Here is a 7,829-nt window from a genome sequence, read left to right as displayed (position 1 = left end):
ACCGATGCACCACGTAATCTCGGGCAGACCGATGCACAACGTAAATGACGATCGGGACCGGGGCGATCGGTCGTATCTGACACCGCCGGCTCGGTTCTAACATCGTCAATGAGTCGGGGTTGTAAAAAAGGACGTGAACATTTTTCCTTATAAAAATCAAACCCGACCATGGATTTTGATTCTGATTGTTGATTATCGCTACTAGAACATATAAGGAGGCAACCAAATCAAATTTGAGAAAATTCCACGATCAGAAAATTTTTTCGAAAAAAAAAAAAAATCGTAATCACCTCGGTCATGGCGAGTTATTTTCCGTATTTCATTCCACAATCAACGTACAACATAGAAGAAATCATCTCTCTAACTATCCTGGTTCAAAAGTTGTATCGGAACATTTCACGTCGTAATATCTCGCCAAGTCCAGACCTCGGCGATAGGTAGTATCTGACACCGTCCGCTCGGGACTGACATCGACTTGGACTCGGGCTGATGATGGGGAGGCGTTTAAGGACGTGAACATTTTTCCTTATAAAAATTAAAGTCGACAATGAATATTGATTCTGATTACTGATTTACGCTTTAAAAACACATTAGAAGGCAACCAAATCGAATTTGAGGAAATTCCACGATCAGAAAATTTTTTTCGAAAAAAAAAAAAATCCGAAAAATATTTTTCGATTCCGATTACTGATTTACTCTTTTAGAACACATTAGGAGGCAACCAAATCAAATTTGAGAAAATTCCACAATCAGAAAATTTTTTTCGAAAAAAAAAAAAATTCGAGGACACCTCGGTCATGGCAAGTTATTTCCCACAATCCATTCCCCGATCCACGTACATCCCAGAAAAAATCATCTCTCTAACTATCCTGGTTCAAAAGTTGTATCGGAACATTTTCACGTCGAAAATATATCTCTAAGTCCAAACCGATGCACCACGTAAACTAGGGCAGACCGATGCACCACGTAATATCGGGCAGACCGATGCAGAACGTAAACTCGATCATACCGATGCTTCACGTAATCTCGATCTTACCGATGCACCACGTAAACAAGGGCAGACCGATGCAGAACGTAAAGTAGATCTTACCGATGCACCACGTAATCTCGATCTTACCGATGCACCACGTAATCTCCATCTTACCGATGCACCACGTGAACTGGATCTTACCGATGCAGAACGTGAATTGGATCTTACCGATGCAGAACGTGAATTGGATCTTACCGATGCACCACGTAAACTCGATCATACCGATGCACCACGTAATCTCGGGCAGACCGATGCACAACGTAAATGACGATCGGGACCGGGGCGATCGGTCGTATCTGACACCGCCGGCTCGGTTCTAACATCGTCAATGAGTCGGGGTTGTAAAAAAGGACGTGAACATTTTTCCTTATAAAAATCAAACCCGACCATGGATTTTGATTCTGATTGTTGATTATCGCTACTAGAACATATAAGGAGGCAACCAAATCAAATTTGAGAAAATTCCACGATCAGAAAATTTTTTTCGAAAAAAAAAAAAAATCGTAATCACCTCGGTCATGGCGAGTTATTTTCCGTATTTCATTCCACAATCAACGTACAACATAGAAGAAATCATCTCTCTAACTATCCTGGTTCAAAAGTTGTATCGGAACATTTCACGTCGTAATATCTCGCCAAGTCCAGACCTCGGCGATAGGTAGTATCTGACACCGTCCGCTCGGGACTGACATCGACTTGGACTCGGGCTGATGATGGGGAGGCGTTTAAGGACGTGAACATTTTTCCTTATAAAAATTAAAGTCGACAATGAATATTGATTCTGATTACTGATTTACGCTTTAAAAACACATTAGAAGGCAACCAAATCGAATTTGAGGAAATTCCACGATCAGAAAATTTTTTTTCGAAAAAAAAAAAAATCCGAAAAATATTTTTCGATTCCGATTACTGATTTACTCTTTTAGAACACATTAGGAGGCAACCAAATCAAATTTGAGAAAATTCCACAATCAGAAAATTTTTTTCGAAAAAAAAAAAAATTCGAGGACACCTCGGTCATGGCAAGTTATTTCCCACAATCCATTCCCCGATCCACGTACATCCCAGAAAAAATCATCTCTCTAACTATCCTGGTTCAAAAGTTGTATCGGAACATTTTCACGTCGAAAATATATCTCTAAGTCCAAACCGATGCACCACGTAAACTAGGGCAGACCGATGCACCACGTAATATCGGGCAGACCGATGCAGAACGTAAACTCGATCATACCGATGCTTCACGTAATCTCGATCTTACCGATGCACCACGTAAACAAGGGCAGACCGATGCAGAACGTAAAGTAGATCTTACCGATGCACCACGTAATCTCGATCTTACCGATGCACCACGTAATCTCCATCTTACCGATGCACCACGTGAACTGGATCTTACCGATGCAGAACGTGAATTGGATCTTACCGATGCAGAACGTGAATTGGATCTTACCGATGCACCACGTAAACTCGATCATACCGATGCACCACGTAATCTCGGGCAGACCGATGCACAACGTAAATGACGATCGGGACCGGGGCGATCGGTCGTATCTGACACCGCCGGCTCGGTTCTAACATCGTCAATGAGTCGGGGTTGTAAAAAAGGACGTGAACATTTTTCCTTATAAAAATCAAACCCGACCATGGATTTTGATTCTGATTGTTGATTATCGCTACTAGAACATATAAGGAGGCAACCAAATCAAATTGAGAAAATTCCACGATCAGAAAATTTTTTCGAAAAAAAAAAAAAATCGTAATCACCTCGGTCATGGCGAGTTATTTTCCGTATTTCATTCCACAATCAACGTACAACATAGAAGAAATCATCTCTCTAACTATCCTGGTTCAAAAGTTGTATCGGAACATTTCACGTCGTAATATCTCGCCAAGTCCAGACCTCGGCGATAGGTAGTATCTGACACCGTCCGCTCGGGACTGACAATCGACTTGGACTCGGGCTGATGATGGGGAGGCGTTTAAGGACGTGAACATTTTTCCTTATAAAAATTAAAGTCGACAATGAATATTGATTCTGATTACTGATTTACGCTTTAAAAACACATTAGAAGGCAACCAAATCGAATTTGAGGAAATTCCACGATCAGAAAATTTTTTTCGAAAAAAAAAAAAATCCGAAAAATATTTTTCGATTCCGATTACTGATTTACTCTTTTAGAACACATTAGGAGGCAACCAAATCAAATTTGAGAAAATTCCACAATCAGAAAATTTTTTTCGAAAAAAAAAAAAATTCGAGGACACCTCGGTCATGGCAAGTTATTTCCCACAATCCATTCCCCGATCCACGTACATCCCAGAAAAAATCATCTCTCTAACTATCCTGGTTCAAAAGTTGTATCGGAACATTTTCACGTCGAAAATATATCTCTAAGTCCAAACCGATGCACCACGTAAACTAGGGCAGACCGATGCACCACGTAATATCGGGCAGACCGATGCAGAACGTAAACTCGATCATACCGATGCTTCACGTAATCTCGATCTTACCGATGCACCACGTAAACAAGGGCAGACCGATGCAGAACGTAAAGTAGATCTTACCGATGCACCACGTAATCTCGATCTTACCGATGCACCACGTAATCTCCATCTTACCGATGCACCACGTGAACTGGATCTTACCGATGCACCACGTAATCTCAATCTTACCGATGCACCACGTGAACTGGATCTTACCGATGCAGAACGTGAATTGGATCTTACCGATGCACCACGTAAACTCGATCTTACCGATGCACCACGTAATCTCGATCTTACCGATGCACCACGTGAACTGGATCTTACCGATGCAGAACGTGAATTGGATCTTACCGATGCACCACGTAAACTCGATCTTACCGATGCACCACGTAATCTCAATCTTACCGATGCACCACGTGAACTGGATCTTACCGATGCAGAACGTGAATTGGATCTTACCGATGCACCACGTAAACTCGATCTTACCGATGCACCACGTAATCTCAATCTTACCGATGCACCACGTGAACTGGATCTTACCGATGCAGAACGTGAATTGGATCTTACCGATGCACCACGTAAACTCGATCTTACCGATGCACCACGTAATCTCGATCTTACCGATGCACCACGTGAACTGGATCTTACCGATGCAGAACGTGAATTGGATCTTACCGATGCACCACGTAAACTCGATCTTACCGATGCACCACGTAATCTCAATCTTACCGATGCATCACGTAATCTCGATCTTACCGATGCAGAACGTAAACTCGATCATACCGATGCACCACGTTATCTCGGCAGACCGATGCAGAACGTAAAAAAAAAGCTTACAGCACGCGGTGTTCCCAAGCGGTCACCCATCCAAGTACTAACCGCGCCCGACGCTGCTTGGCTTCAGTGTTCTGACGAGAACTGGCAATTTCAGCGTGGTATGGCCGTAAACAACAAATATAGCGATATTTTCTATGATATCTCACTTTTTGGGAGCGGAAAGGACGTGAACGTTTTTCCTTATAAAAAATGAAATAACTTTTGGATATTAATTCTGATTGTTGATTTAAGTTTTAAGAACACATTAGGACATATCTCAATGAAATTTGAGGGATTTCCGAAATCGAAAAATATTTTTCGAAAAAAAAAAAAAAATCCCAGAAGACCTCGGTCATCTCAAGTTTATTTCCATATTCTATTACACAATCAACGTACATCACAAAAGGAACCATCTCTCTAACTATCACAGTTAAATTTTTGTATCGGAACATTTCACGTCGGAATATCTCGCTAAGTCCAGACCGGGGAGATCGGTCGCATCTGACACCGTCCGCTCCGGTCTAACATCGTCTTGGAGTCGGGGTAACGATGGAGAGGCGTTTAAGGACGTGAACATTTTTCCTTATAAAAATTAAAGTCGACAATGAATATTGATTCTGATTACTGATTTACTCTTTTAGTACACATTAGAAGGCAACGCAATCAGATTTGAGGAAATTTCAAGATCAGAAAATTTTTTTCGAAAAAAAAAAAAAATTCAAGAACACCTGGGTCATGGCAAGTTATTTCCCACAATCCATTCCACAATCAACGTACAACATAGAAGAAATCATCTCTCTAACTATCCTGGTTCAAAAGTTGTATCGGAACATTTCACGTCGAAATACCTCGCCAAGTCCAGACCGGGGCGATAGGTAGTATCTGACACCGTCCGCTCGGGACTGACATCGACTTGGACTCGGGCTAATGATGGGGAGGCGTTTAAGGACGTGAACATTTTTCCTTATAAAAATTAAAGTCGACAATGAATATTGATTCTGATTACTGATTTACGCTTTAAAAAACACATTAGAAGGCAACCAAATCAAATTTGAGGAAATTCCAAAATCAGAAAATTTTTTTCAAAAAAAAAAAAATCCGAAAAATATTTTTCGATTCTGATTACTGATTTACTCTTTTAGAACACATTAGAAGGCAACGAAATCAAATTTGAGTGAAATCCAAAATCAGAAAATATTTTTCGAAAAAAAAAAAAAATTCGAGAACACCTCGGTCATGGCAAGTTATTTTCCACAATCCATTCCCCAATCAACGTACATCCCAGAAAAAATCATCTCTCTAACTATCCTGGTTCAAAAGTTGTATCGGAACATTTTCACGTCGAAAATATATCTCAGAGTCCAGACCGATGCAGAACGTAAAACTCGATCATACCGATGCTTCACGTAATCTCGATCTTACCGATGCACAACGTAAACTAGATCACACCGATGCAGAACGTAAACTCGATCATACCGATGCACCACGTAAACTCAGGCAGACCGATGCAGAACGTGAACTCGATCTTACCGATGCACCACGTAATCTCGATCTTACCGATGCACCACGTAAACTCGGGCAGACCGATGCAGAACGTGAACTCGATCTTACCGATGCACCACGTAAACTAGGGCTGACCGATGCATCACGTAAACGACGATCGAGAGGCGCGAAAGGACGTGAACGTTTTTCATTATAAAAATTGAAATAAATGATAAATAATGATTCTGATTGTTGGTTATCATTTTTAATAAGGCATTAGGAGGCAACCAAATGAAATTTGAGGAAATTCCGATAATAGAAAATTTTTTCGAAAAAAAAAAAAAATTCATGAAATCCTCGGTCATCGCAAAATATTTACCATATTCTGTTCGATAATCAACGTATATTTAAGAAGGAATCATATCTGTATCTATCTTGGTTCAAATTTTGTATCGGAACATTTTGACCAAAGTCCGAGCTTCGGCCGAAACAGACACCGCTGACCTGGCCTATCGATCGACCGAGAGTCGGGGATAGAGCGTAAGTGTTGTCTGGAGGGGAACCCTGTGCTCTCCTGACATATATAGGGAAGGTGGTCGCGTTGGGCGATGCAGAACGTTTGGATCGGGAATTATATTTTTGGTTCAGCTATTGGAATATGGTTTATTGTTGGTATATATTGGCGAAATAACGTTCTTACTGACTGGGGATATTCATAAAAATGAGTCCGGAGATTTTCAGATCGAAGTCCGAGTGATCCGACTTGGAAGGCGTGTTGGGTGGGTCGAGATGGCTTAGATAGATCAGACGAGGCGGGCTAAGTGTTGACGTCATGCATCGGTCCATTTTCAGATTGAGTCCGAGTAATCCGACTTTGAAAGAGTGTTGGGTGCGTCGAGACTGTTTAGATAGATCGGACGAGGCGGACTAGGTGTTAACGACATGCATCGGTATATTTTCTGATCGGAGTCCGAAGAAATCGGCCCTAGTAGGCGCAGCGGACGGTCGAGACGGCCTCGGTGGGTCGGATCGATCGGGAAAAGTTTGCTAAATCGTGTCTGGAGGGGAACCTTGGGTTCTCCTGACATATATAGGGGATAAGGTTTGGGTGAACGATTCTTCACGTAAAAGTTGAGTAATTTATTTTTCGATAAGCTTTTGGATATTGATGAGAAGTATATGTATATCTTCGATTAAAAGAATTCTTACCGTCTCCATGTATATTATATTAGATATATAAGAAATAGTTAACGTGATGCATCGGCCGATTTCCGGATCGGAGTTCGAGAGATGCGACTTTCGATGCGCGATGGGTGGTTCGAGACGGCCTAGATCGATCGGACGAGGCGGACTAGGTGTTAACGACATGCATCGGCGGATTTTCTGATCGGAGTCCGAAGAAATCAGCTCTAGTAGGCGCGGCGAACGGTCGAAACGGCCTCGATCGATCGGACGAGGCGGACTAGGTGTTAACGACATGCATCGGCGGATTTTCTGATCGGAGTCCGAAGAAATCAGCTCTAGTAGGCGCGGCGAACGGTCGAAACGGCCTCGGTGGGTCGGATCGATCGGGAAAAGTTTGCTAAATCGTGTCTGGAGGGGAATCCGGGGTTCTCCTGACATATATAGAAGGGGTGGAGAATGGGTCCTGTCCTAGACTGTTTGGAGTTCTTTTTAGGATGATATTCAGTTGGTAAGTGGTAGACCCGAATCCGACCTCGGCGTTTGGGTACTGGCAAGGTGTGTTGGTTTCGGCTTTCGCATCTTGGGTCGCTTTCGTCAACCTCATGCAGCGAGGTCGCGGTCCGCTTCGTCTCTTTGTAGTCGAATGGCCTTTAAGCGACCAACCTTAAAATCGTGATCCTCTGCCCGTTGCGGGTTATGTTCACAAAAAATTTGCAACCACTCAATTCGTTCCGAGCGACAAATATTGTTGAATCTCGAATCACCGTGTCGTTATATTCACATGTATAGCGAAGGGTCGAGATGGAATGTGTATAAGAAATTAGTTGATAGCCGG

General features: G+C 42.3%; 1 non-coding gene across 1 annotated transcript; it reads right to left on the bottom strand.

The window, feature by feature from the left end:
- Window positions 1-4,341: 4,341 nt before the first annotated feature.
- LOC123688430 lies at window positions 4,342-4,460 on the bottom strand. Its single transcript, XR_006749952.1, has one exon. It is a non-coding gene; the product is annotated as a 5S ribosomal RNA (ribosomal RNA).
- Window positions 4,461-7,829: the final 3,369 nt, after the last annotated feature.

Source organism: Harmonia axyridis, chromosome X (assembly GCF_914767665.1).
Source record: "Harmonia axyridis chromosome X, icHarAxyr1.1, whole genome shotgun sequence".
Classification (NCBI taxonomy): domain Eukaryota; kingdom Metazoa; phylum Arthropoda; class Insecta; order Coleoptera; family Coccinellidae; genus Harmonia; species Harmonia axyridis.
Note: the sequence above shows the minus strand (reverse complement) of the source record. Positions and strands in the feature narration are given on the sequence as shown.